A 13,736-nucleotide genomic window follows, 5' to 3' on the forward strand; every position below is an offset into this window, starting at 1 on the left:
TATTATATCTTTCGTGTAAGTTCGAATATAGTTATCAGATATTTCTTTTCTTTTTTTCTTTTTTTCTTTTTTTTTTTTCTACTAAATGATAACTTTGCATGTTCTTTTATATCTGTTCACCGTATTCCTAATTAATGGTTGTTAATTCAAAAATCGTTAACCGAAAGTTCAAAATTTATACTAATTTCGTTTTATTCCTTCGAATCTAAAAATATCCAAAGATTTATCTACATTGATCTTTTTTTCAAAATAAACAATAAGAGTCTGAGAGAAAGAGAGAAGAACGTAGTACCCATAACTTCACGTTTTACTTCCTATTGTCTATTCATTTTCACGAGCATCGCGTCTTGTCTTGTCGGGCCCACACATAAATGCACTACAATTGTAGGAGTCTCTCGCATGCAACAGATTACTCCTTGTGCATAATGCACAGCTTTCGTGCAATCCCTTGCGCCTTCTTCTCTCTCTCTCTCTCTCTCTATCTCTCTCTTTCTCTTTACGAACGATACACGTGTAAACACATGTGGCGTACTTTACGAGTACTACGTAAAATCACGGAACATTGAGGCATATATATGTATGTACTTACGAAACGTGCTCATGATGCTATTGTCTCAGATTTTATCCATCCTCTCATCTCCCTTTCTCTTTCTCTCTCTCTCTCTCTCTCTCTCTTTCTCTCTCTCTCTCTGTCTGTCTGTCTGTCTGTCTAAGTCACAGTTTACCATCTGTCTAAAACTCCGATAATCTTCTCTCCTAATTTCACTTTATATGGCAGTGATCCCTACCTCTCTCTCTCTCTCTCTCTCTCTCTCTCTCTCTCTCTCTCTCTCTCTCTCTCTCTCTCTCTCTTGGTTTCTCTCGATTTCGGTGAGTAGAGCAAGGTCGAAGGACTCCTTAATTATGAAAGTAAGTTCGACCGAGGTACGAGCTAGCTCGTATAACTGCATTATAAGAATCAATGAACTCTTAAATCTTCTTATTAATGTTTAAAGATATGCGGATATATCATGCGGTTCAATAGTTCTTAAGGAATTTAAGGGAAATGAGAGATTGAAAAAAGACATGTAATTATTCTTTTCTTTTTTTTTTCTTTTTTCTTTCTTTTACATGTTCTAAATAATGGGTAATAACTTAAAAGTATTAAAGGGTTAAGAAAAAAATAAAGATGAGGGATCTAAAAGGACTTGACTTTTGTCGAAGAAAATAAGCAGCGAATGTTTCTCACCACGGACTGATAAGGTTTTTCTTAATAAAAAATGTCACGATAGTGGTGTTGGTATATATTTTAATAAGTTAAGTGCCACACCAGGTCGGTCTCTTCGTTGCTGTTGGGTCGGTTTAATCATGTAAGAGTGTTTAATCATGTAAAAGTGTTCAGAGGCTTGGCCACCCTCTAATCAATACGCTATTGCTTCGGGCGGGATAGTTAATGTGCTTAAGCCTAAACCCGAGGCGTTACATACAACATAGCTACTACGTTGTCGTCGACAGTAAAAGTGACATAAATGTGTAATGCTTGTTTTATATGAACTACATATATTGTGATGAGAATAAAGAAAATATCAAAATAATGTAAAGAAAATTCGAAGAATTAAATAATAGATATAATTCAAAAAATGATATATTCATTATAATGAATATAAACAAGGAAGTAGATATTAAAGAATGAAAAATAATGATTATTATTATGTAAACGTATTAATGAGAGATGAGAAGTTCAGAAAATAAGGGTGAGCATTGAAATTCGTGGGAGCCATAAAACGTCGTTGTAGTCATCGTCGTCGAAGAAAAAGGAGAGAGTGAAAGAAAGAAAGAAAAAAAAAAAGTATAGGGATGGAGAAATGAGGAGAGACGTTGGCTCGAACGACAAGAAAGCGACCGATGAGAACGTCAAGCATCCCCTCCGCAAATGGTAACCATAGGAAACGCCGGCTCATGGCGAATGAGGGCTGGATAGGACAGGGAGGATGGGTGGTAGGGGGTGAAAAGAAAATGGCGGCTGGTTACAGCGCTCGAGGCATTCACTTTCAGAGAAGGAAAAGCTACCGGGAAAATGAGGATGAAGGTTGCTACCTTTGTTGCGGCCGAACGAATCGGCTTTGCCCTACTGAAAGGGCTGAACTTTAAAGTTCTACGAGGGTTCGTGCGCGCGCATGAATATAAATACATATGCAGATAGAATCTCTTGCACACACATACAGATAAAGTAATTGTGTCTCGCGTTTTTCGAAGCAGTCAAAATTGATGATTGGATGAGTTGATCCTATTACAGAAACGAAGAAGTTTTAGAATTATGACAGACTTTAGTCTCTTCGCGTCAATTTTTCGCACAGAATCTTACGGGACTCGTAACAAAGTATTCTTTATGTTAGATTTCTACTGGAAAAGTTATAAGCTCGATAAAAAAAAAACTGCATTAATATTTCATTCGATATCGATCTTTAAGAGTTTCTCTGGTTCATCGATCGCCAGATATTCGACTGAAAGATTATTGCGAAAACGTGAAGAGATAAAAGAGAGAGAGAGAGAGAGAGAGAGAAAGAGCTTTTGGCCAGCTATATTTTTCTTCGTGGGAAACTCGTGAACCAAGAGGAAATTACTTTCCAACTCGAAACTTTCTACGCTCCGCGGCTTTTTTTATTTCTTTTCTTCTTCTTCTTCTTTCATTTTTTTTCTTTTTTTTTATGTATATATATATATATATATATATATATATATATATATATATATATATACCACGGCCACGTTAGTATCACCCTCGATCGAGAGAACCGTACGAGTCCATCCACTTTTTCCCGTTCTGTTTTCGACCTCTCCTCTACTTCTTCTTCTTCTTCTTCTTCTTCTTCTTCTTCTTCTTCCTCCTCCTCCTTCTCTTCCTCCTCCTCCTCCTACTGCCCCTGCCTCCTCCTCTTCGTTTTCTCGGCACGACTTCGCTTCGTGTCGGTGGTCACTCGCTTTTGATACATCGCCACGGTAACGTCGTTAAGGTTCTATTATCGACCTTTTATAGGGAGTGCGTCTCGTTGCGTAAAAATTATTGACGCCATATTATATCACCGCTATCCATTGAAATAATGTTCTAATATTATTAACGGGCATAGCTATTTTCATCGTCTGGACCATAATTCTTCTTCTTCACCTGCACGTACTTTTGTTTTTGTCTTCCTGCTATATGCTTTTTTTTTTAGGGTATCTTGTAACATGTAGGAATTACTTTATCGATGGATAATGAGACAATGAAAAACTTTCATATAAATATGTGTGCCATCGTATAAACGATTAATTATTAATTATTAAATTCGTTAACAGTATATACTTATTAACTAGATCCCAAATTTTAATCTTCGGTATATACTTTGAAAAATGAAAAAAATGTATAAAAATTAAATATGCATATATTCTTATTATACATATATATATAATAGTAATAAATTTCTCTTATCATGCTATAGAGATTTGTTAGAATTTTAATGAACTAGCTAATATGAGACAGAGAGAGAGAGAAAGAGAGAGAGAGAGAGAGAGAGAGAGAGAAATAAAAAAGCTAATTTTAAAAGAAAATCATTAATATTATTCATTCCATTAATCGGAACGTACAAAAAAAAAGTGTAATAGATATAGATACGATATAAATAAAACAAAAATAATAAAATCCTTAACGCGAAGAACCCGTCTGACTTTTTACGTGAGGAGCTCGCGCATGACACGCGTCGGGCTTTGATATCGTGTTACGGCAGGAAGTTATAACTCGGAAGTATCATAGTGTTTCGAGCAAAAAAGTCGTTCAGTTTTATTTTTTTTCTTTTTTTTTTTCTTTTTGTTTTTTTTTTTTTTCTTTCAACCTCGTGTGAATATCCTAAGTCAATCGGTCTCTCCCTTTCAAACGGTCAATAAAAAAGTTAAGTAGGTATATACTAGAGAAAGTACGTGTAGGATCGATAGGTGAATCCTATTACCAAACGTAGAGGGAAAAAAAGAAGAGGAGAGAGAGAGAGAGAGAGAAAGAGAGAGAGAGAGGGAATAAGCAATTCCCTCGTTTTGGAAAGGAAACCTAAGAACGTAAAGAACGTGTAAAATCGGTAAAACGCTTAATTCGACAACGTGGACAATCGCAAAGGCAACGCTTAATCGTTTTCGAACAATCTAAACTTAAAGTAGAACATCTCTCTCTTCAATGACGATAAATCGTTCACATTACGATAAGAAACTCTCGTACCTCCATACCGATTGTAAGCAATGATTCGATATAGATGACGTTTGATAAGATTAAGAAAGGAAAAAAAGAAGAAGAAATCTTTTTCTCTGAAACAAATAGAACATGATTAACGCTCAAGACAACCGGATGTTCATATAATAAAAAAAAAAAAAAAAAAGAAAAAGAAGAAAGAGAACTGGAAAAATGAGGATAAAAAAAAAAGAATGAAGATTATTTCTTTAACGATTTAATGTTTTCGCGAATGATGGGATGTCGAATATTGATCGATCAATATATTCCTTCAAATTGACATATCTTTCGAAAGACATCAAAATTCTTAACTCGATAAATAAGATTCACATAGATCGAATGAACTTCCCTCGAACGGCACATACATACATACAATCACACCCCCACACACACATATATATATATATATAAAAGATAGGAAAAAAAAAATAATAATAATAATAAAGAAGAAAAAAGAAGTATTACAAAAGGGTGGGTCGAAGTGGGAATTCGATGGAAATTCAAACAAAAGTCTGTACGTTGAGCTATCGGTAATCCGAAACTAAAAGTTCCAAGGACACACCGACGAAGGTGGATGGACGTGGAAAAGAAGGGGGTGGCGAACGTATACGAGGGGGGTGCTCTTCTGGGGGGGTTGCTTTCGCGCTTTGGATCTACTCTTGTACGTGGGAACGCGCGACAACATAGGCCTCGTCCATAGGGTTCTTTTCCTTGGAGGCGTAACGCGCGTACGGGATCATTTTGCGGCTTGATTTTTCGTTGAGCTCGTATTTGGAGGAGGGTGCGTTTCCGTCGAGTGACCGCGTGTGGTTAGACATAGAATATACACCCGTTTTGCGCTGCTCACTTCTCAGCCGGTCACGTGACTCCTTCTGCTCTGAAACATACATTCTCTCTCACTATCTCTCTCTCTCTCTCTCTCTCTCTCTCTCTCTCTCTCTCTCTCTCTCTTTTTCTTTCTTCCTTCCTATGTTTGCCGAACATAATCACATGCGCCGCGGAATATAATGGCTTACGTCGGGACACGCGTGTTTCCCTTCCATTGTGGACTGAGTTTACACGATCGGAGATTAAGTGGCTCTTGATGGGAACTAAACTACGCTCTTAGGACGTGTTTATGTACCTATAGTTACAAAACCACGAGGGTAGTCGAAAAATAGAGAGAGAGAGAGAGAGAGAGACAGAAAGAAAATAATAGAAAAGGTTTCGACTTCGTTGTGTATTCTGCAATTGTATCCTAACGTCAATAGAACGAGTTTGATGATCTATTATCACGGGGCTGTGATTACTTTTCACTCGTGATTTCTTCATACTTCTCTAATTCTTTAATCTCCTCTTCTAATCTTACTCCTCTTCTAATCTTACATGATCCAATAAATCCTAAAATGTCAATGTTTCATTCTACCATCGATTTAATTCTATTATATGTGAAATTACATAGAAATTATAATAATATCGTTTTGTACGTAGAATATTTGTTTAAAAAAAAAAAATTAAATGAGATACACACACACACACACAGCCAATATAAATCGATTTGGAAATGTTACGTAAGTGTGTATTTTATTGGAAACGGAGGACCCAACATGAACTACGAGATAGAGATACTGTCGACATAAACGATAACATAAGCATCCTCCAAGAGATTTACGAGGAAACGAATGTTCACTTACACGTTTTTTGATGTGAATATTTTGATTGAAGAAACACGTGAATATGAAGGATATGAGAACTGGGTCGTAGGATTCTCTGATGTTAAACGAGAGCAAAATTTTTCCGCGTAATTGACAATGGATGCCACGGACACACGTTTTCTCTCGAAGCATTCGTTGTTGTCCGTGCGTAGGTGTGGTATGACGAGTATTGTCGTGCAAAATCGTTCTCGTTCGTTTACAATGGACGTCGATAAAACCGTGAAACCGTGACCATGATCATTCTACGTATTTCTAAATATCTTCTCTAGATGTGAAAGACAACTCATAAAATATAGAAATAATAAGAAAACGATGTTTGTATATTAATTTGTTTCTATATTATATAACATTTGTATTGAAACTTTAAAAAATAAAAATGAAAGTTCTTTTATCTTTTTTTTTTTTTTTATTTTTATTTTTCATAAAAGTAGGTACTAATTTCAAAACAAATAGATCAAAACTATGATACGTGGCCAACGGCGTAAAAATGAACAATTTTACTTTTTTTTACCTGACGTGCTTTGATGTCACGTAGATATATTTGAAGCTTGAAAAATTTATATACTCTTTGACTGAGAGATTTTGGAGAAAAAGATAACAGACTCTATGAAACTCTCTTTTATATGTTGAACGACGAAGAAACAAAATATAGCATTCGACTTTTTCTCTCTTTCTCTCCCTCTCTCTTTCTCTCTCTCTCTCTTTCTCTCACTCACTCTCACTCTCACTCTCACTTTCGCTCTCTCTCTCTCTCTCTCTCTCTCTCTCTCTCTCTCTCTCTCTCTCTTTCTCTTATATTCTCAAACTAGGAAGTCCCTTTTCGTTAGAGTCAAATAACACCGATCGAAATGTAAATCAAGAGAGTTTGTACGAATACGCTAACGTATGTATTTGGGTTAGAAACGTGACCACCATTGCTTGGGAAACCACATAAAGCGATGCGTCGTCAGCATACCTCGTGCCAAGACCTCTGAAAGCTCGAAAGCAGGAAAATATTTTTCTTCGTTCGATATCTCAATGCTTTTTACTCATATTGGTCTCTCTCTCTCTCTCTCTCTTTTTCTCTCTCTTTCTTTCTTTCTTTCTTTCTTTCTCTTTCCGTCTCTGTCTCTTACTCTCTCTTTTTCTTTCGTATGTATCTACGTAAATTCGATGGTACTCGCGTGAAGACAAAGAAAAGGAAAGAGGGAAGGGCGAGTTGAACGGTGAAGAGGAAAGAGAGATAGAGAGCAGCCGACAATTATCTTAATGGAGTTGCGGACAGCAGCTGGTATTATCGATTCCTCGACGAGACACGAACGAAGCACGAACTAACAATGAAGACAATTTTTCTATCATTCTTTCCATACTTATTAATAATTTCCATATCTCGATATTCGATAGGTATCCCTTGAAAAACTTCGTTTGATCAAAGAAGAGAATAGAATCATCGAATATATGAAAATATTAGAAAATTTTTCAAAGAATTTCATATTAATACTTGATGGAAAAAGTTATATTTAATTCGTTATATTTATCAATCATCGATCGATTATACAGTAGCAGCTGCCTTTTACGATTTTTAAACTTGGCACAGAGAATATTCGCGAAAACGTAGGAATGAACAATCCACTCATCAAGCCGTCCACGTGTCCTGCACGTGTATGGAGCGTGCCAGAACAACTGGTGCTCCGACGTTTCTGGCACCATGTGCGGCCATGAATATGGCCGATACGATTCTTCTTCGAGATGAAGGAAATGATCTCACTTTGTTATTGGAAACTGTGACAACGTACGTACGTTCTTATTACGTTTCAATTCAACGTCGATATTTGTACATATGTACGTTTAAAATATTATCAATTTTTATTGATAATAATTTTGTTATAATTATTTTCATATAGTGTAATATAATCAATTCATATATACTTTTATTCGTAACATTATTAATATTATGTTAATTTATTATCACTTAAAAAAAAAAAAATAAATAAATAAATAAATGAAAAACGGAGTACATCGATACGATCTTACTTTTATGTTTTAACCATGGATAGAAGAAATTGCCCGCATCGTCGAAAGAAGTATCAAAGTGGCACTACACTCGGTATCGGTCAATAAACAACTCGAGAGACGTAACTTTTACTTGTATGCAATAATGGCACATTGTATACGCTGGGACCAACTGGCGAGCGTGACACCAAGTGGATGTCCTCGAGAGCATATGGGAACAGAGTCGATAGTTTCCTACCGATTCGTTCCTCTATCTCTCTATTCTCTTTTTCTATACCTACTAGATACAACACGATATGTACTTCAAAGGATTTTCAATATAAAAAAGAGAGAATAAGAGAGAGAGAGAGAAAGATAGCATTTATATTTCAAAATTCGCACTCTTGAAGAAACTTCAAATTTAAATAGGTTGAATCGAATCTTTCGATAGTTCAAAAAAATTGTTATCCATTATAAAATTCTTCTTTTCTTTCTTTATTTATTTTTCTCTGACAAACGAGATATAAAAGTTCATGGTGCAAGTTTGTACCGTGTTACGAACGACATAGCCATTAATTTGGGCGGAAAAGGAGACGCCCGTGTTTCCATCGTAGGATGAATGGCCCATAGAAAAGGCGACTAACGCGACAAAACCGTGACATCCGGTGGACACGAGCTGACACGTGACCTCTTTTCTATCCGATAATGTCAAGTACTCTTTGATGCGTCCTCATCATTTTTAAGAATATCTCGTGTAAAACATGTATTTCTTTTTTTAAATATTCAATGTCTAATATAAACATAATAATAATAATAGTAATAATAATAATAATTATTATTATAACAATAATAATATTTCTATGATTTATTCGTTAAATTTGTCAAAGGTATATTAATGATACAAATAGTTATTCTTAGGGTTGGTTTGACTCTATTCTCTATTATTAGTAATATCAATGATTTCGAAAAGTCATCGAACTTGACTTGTCGAAAGAATTCGCTGATCTGTCATCATCTTGACTTGTCGCTAAAAGCTATAGTTGTCGCGCGGAAATCTGTGGAAAAGAAAAACATATCGTCCCCTAATAACCCTCATTGATAACCGTAGCGAGGATGTGCATGGTTTCGAGTAGGGTCCCGCTTTCATTTCAATTTCTACCCCTTAGTGCCAGAGCCCCCCTTTTAAAGGGCCAGATGGCCGACGTTTCTCCCGTCTTTCTTTCTTTCTCTCTCTTTCTCTACGTTTCCTTCGTCCTTTTCCCCTTTCTCTCTCTCTCTTTCTCTCTCTCCCTCTCTCTCCCTTTCTCTTCCTCTTTCTTTTAGGGTATGTATAAGGACTATGCAGGATGACTGGTCGGCGAGAGGGATTGAAATGATTGAACATGTCAATGTTTGCTTTGGCTCATACGACCGAGTCCGGTAATGCGGTTGACGAAACGATTTACTTTTTTCTTAGCTACTAGTAGAAAGGGATGGCTTGCTTAAAAGAATTTCTTGTTATTATGGAAGAATTTCAATGTTGATGATCATAGAAAGAAAAGAAAAGAAAAAGAAAAAAGAAAAAAATCACGACAATGTAATCCGTTCATTATAATTTATAACCCGAATCATGGTCATCTAATTTTAAAGCATTTTTTTATTTTCTTTTTTTTTTATGATATAGTCCAATTTATCGAGAGAGTGATTCATTATCGAGAAAATGTTTAGCCCGTTAGGATAACCCCCAACGTATCTCCATTACTTCGTTGATTCGATTATTTGTCATATGGACTTGTGGCCAAAGGTAGACAAACAAGATCGGCATGAAGTGTTTAAATTCGGACGAGTGAAATAATAAGATCAAACAGTAAGCAGCCCTCAATGAAAAGGCACCGAACGCAAACCAAACTTTCGAAGGAAGGGTGAGTTCGAGCACTTTTGAAAATACATATCGCGACTCTCAAGGGGGTGGCAACGTTTCTCTTCGATTTTCAACGATGCGCTGCGCGGTTTGAACTCTGAGTAAACAATCATAAGACGAACGAGAGATAACGTGAAAAATGAAAAATAATTTTTTTTTTGCGTTTTCTTTTGAAAAGTACAATTTATATTAAAATTATGTTTATCCTTAATCATTATTACATTAAATCTCATTATTCAAATCACTTTTTAATCGTTATTAAATCACAATGAAAAAGATTTGCTTAAAGTAAAATTAATACTACAGTTGAAAGTCATCCTGTTAATTATCAAGACTGTCCTAACATATCATCATCAGGGTAACATAAAAGCCATAATTGCGGGCCTTATGGTTTCACCGGTGACCCAACCACCTCCGCAGCTGACCATGAAGTACTTCGAAGTTTATAACGGGAGCGCAATATCCCGGAACACCCGTGGACTCTATAGAAGCCATAATATAGAGCAGACCCATAGCCTTACGAAGAACGGAGTGATTCACCAAAATACGCGGCAGATGCGCGATTTCGAAGATAGTACCGACCTCCCAGCTATAGCCTTTAACACACGCGGAGAAAGTTGAACGATAATTCTTCCAAGTCGGAGATAAATAGGTACTCGTCAGAATTTTTAACGAGCTAGTTACGCATCCGATCGTCGATTATATCTTAGATCGTAATCGTAACTTATTTTTGTTTCGCCCCCGAACCCTTTCTTCCATAACAAAATTAAAACGATATGTAAGATAAGGAATATATTATTTATTGGAAAATAATTTAGGTATACATACACATACATATTTATTGATTTATCAATTGGCAAAATAATCTTTGAGAAAAAAGAAAAAATCAAATTTTCAATGTGTTAAAATTATATGCAAAATCGTTGTCGACGAATTGTCAAGGACAACGAAAACAATTTAAGATGTAATTTTTCTTTTCGTATCAATTTTCGAAAATAATAATCGGATGCGACAAGTGACGTAGATAGTCAGGAGTAAAGTCAGAAACCACTCACCCCGCTGCTGTTTATCGTCGAAGTGTTATGACGTTAAGGGGAAGGAACGTTACTCCGGTAGTATTCACAATACACCCACGCACAATAGCTGTCCCTAATAGGTACACGCAGCCCTTGATTAAAATCTAGGAGGATCAGCATGGGAGACGGGAGAGGCGCCTTTGACTTTTGTAGGTTACGCTCGCTAGAATAGGCAGCCGAATAGGGATTTCTACTGCGGGATGTTCCTCCTTCGCGAATGAAAAATGTACGTGTGTTGTTGGAAGGGTGAGGGGGAGGGAGGGCGTGCGATAGATATACGAGGGAAGGCAGTTTTCAACGACGGAACCTTTTTGATATCCGCAGAATTTGGTAACGCCATAATAATACGTTTCGCTCGAAAAAGAAAACTCGAAATAATTAATTTGGGCGATGATAAAAAAGGAAATAAAAAAAGAGAAATGAAAAATAAAAAGTATAAAATGAAAAGTGAAAAATATAAAATGAAAAATGTAAAATGTCATACTTCTTTCTTTTTATTTTCCATATAAATACTTATAAATAAAATACAAATGGTACTGTTGATAAATAATTGACATATTTGATTTATCCGTTAAGGTTAGCGTTACTTTAAACGTTACATTTCTGGAGAGATCCATAAATTTTTTTTCTTCTTTTTTTTTTTTTGTATCTTATTTTTAAGCGACCCGCTTTAACGTCCACTAATAAAGGGAGAAACGCGTAAATACCGTGCACGCACGTTTCGGATTTGGAGATTAAACTCTCGTGGGACATTATTAACGTTGCCTATCATGCGTGTTGCAGATAGAGAGCATGCTCGAAACATGAAAGCATTACGCCTGATTACCTGACCTGCCAAACGATGGATATACCTACACACACGTATAGACATGTACATGACAAACTTGTACTATCATAAGCTCTCTCACGTCAATTGGACGAAATCTTGTTACTTCGAAGCTAACATTGATTTTGAAAAACATTAATACTCGTACGATTGACAAATGTGAAAGTCTAAGATCAATATCAATGAAGAAAATAAAATAATTTTCAATTTCCACGGGTATCGACGATAACGATCTACCCTGAGTACCAAACAAAATTCGATTATCGACTGGAGATATCTGTGGATATCTTGGTGTTTCAGAGAATCTGTCCTTGTCTCATACTCCAGGATCGTGGGATCGGAGATCCCTCGGGACGAAAGGGAGTGATCTGGATTTTATTTGGCTACGTCGACCCTCGAGAAAACTTGCGTCCCTCTTAATTATTACGACTTATCGTTGGTAACAATAATTAGGATGAAAATCGGCGCATAAAGGAGAAACGTGGTTAGAACGGAGAAATAAACTTTCCTCAAGTTTTTAAAACGAGAGAAATAACGAATTATTCTTTGTTTTCTTCTCCCTTCCTTTTTTTTTTTTTTTTTTTTTTCTTTTCTTTTTATACGAACGAACTCTTGCAATTAAAGGCTTCTTGATGGATCTAAAATATGTATAAAGGATCTTCAAATTTTACATCGTCGAAATTAAATTTCCCTTATTATATTTCAGTTAAATACTTTTAAAGGAAGCCGCATAACATTCGACTCGTATTTTACCCTTTACATTAGAGTATGTAAAATGAGTAAGAAAAGTGATAGGTACGTCGTACGAACTCGAAAAGGGCAGTCACTCGAAGGGAAAGTAATTTTTCAAAAAAGTTTGTGGTTCGACGTACGATTCGACAGCCGTCACGTGCGTGACATTCATCAACGTCGAATCCTTCGACGAAGGACGAAAGAACCTGCTTTGTATCTAGGACTACATGCTGCTAGGACACGTGACCAGATAATTGTATCCATTGATCCTCTACGTACGATAATTCACAAAGCTCATCCTAACAGGTTGCAAGCACGTATGTACATATGTACAATACATGCGTATGTATGTATTATATCTGAAGTAGAAAGCGAATCTCTTTAATTTTTTTATATAATTTAAGTACACTAACTATCATTTACATTCGAATAATACAAATGATCTAATCATAATCACTGAAATAATTTCTTCCGTTCGAGGTCATATAGTGAATAAATATATGTTAATAGATTGTATCAATACGATGGGAACCTATCGGTACGTGCTTTTAGGACGAATCGATGGATGAACGTGCAAATAGAACGTTTGTACATTCGCTTCGTCTCTTTTTCTCTTTTTTTTTTCTCTATCTATGTATGTAGCTACATCGGCTTTGCAAATATGCTATAACATACGTATACGTTCGTCTGTCTACCTTCCCAATTTTTTAAAAAGATTTCTCAATTACTACGATTTCAAAAGGAAATACATCGATACCGTTCTAATATCCATTTCACGTTATATTTAGAGCTAAAATTTACCTAACTTTTCTTCTTTTTGTTTTGTTCTTTTTTTTTTTCTTTTTTTATCGATTTAACAATAGCATTTAATGAAATATAAGGTACGAATGAAAATTGTATAAGTTCAAATAGGCAGGGATTATCATACATTTTCTTTCATATTTGATAGCACCAAGAAGAACTTAAATAGCATATCCTTTGTCTTTACTTGGTACAGCAACAATAAAAACTCTATCGCCGTGAACCCTTAGAAAACTGAACGTTTTTGCTCAAGCTTGAACACATCGGAAACGATTCTTCGTTTACACGCGTGAGATCCGGTCTACGCCTCTTCGTGGATACACACACCAATACGACCAAGTCCTGTGTTTCCTTGATTTCCCAAGGGATTTTGGGATAGCTCGAAGCAGGAGTGTACGCTTTGAAACGGAGGCCTTCTTTCTCCTCTTTCTTCTCTTTCTTCATCGTATGGAAGCCATCGAATGTCACATATAGTCCTACTGTACTTCTTGCTGTACATAGGACA

The 13,736-nt window shown here is 36.0% G+C and overlaps 1 protein-coding gene across 2 annotated transcripts in view; it reads left to right on the forward strand.

The window, feature by feature from the left end:
- Positions 1-13,736, forward strand: part of Lim3 (Lim3 homeobox protein) — a 32,890-nt gene that overhangs the window by 1,179 nt on the left and 17,975 nt on the right. The window lies entirely within an intron of this gene.

This window comes from Vespa mandarinia, chromosome 2, assembly GCF_050613455.1.
Source record: "Vespa mandarinia isolate Hongniang chromosome 2, ASM5061345v1, whole genome shotgun sequence".
NCBI lineage: Eukaryota > Metazoa > Arthropoda > Insecta > Hymenoptera > Vespidae > Vespa > Vespa mandarinia.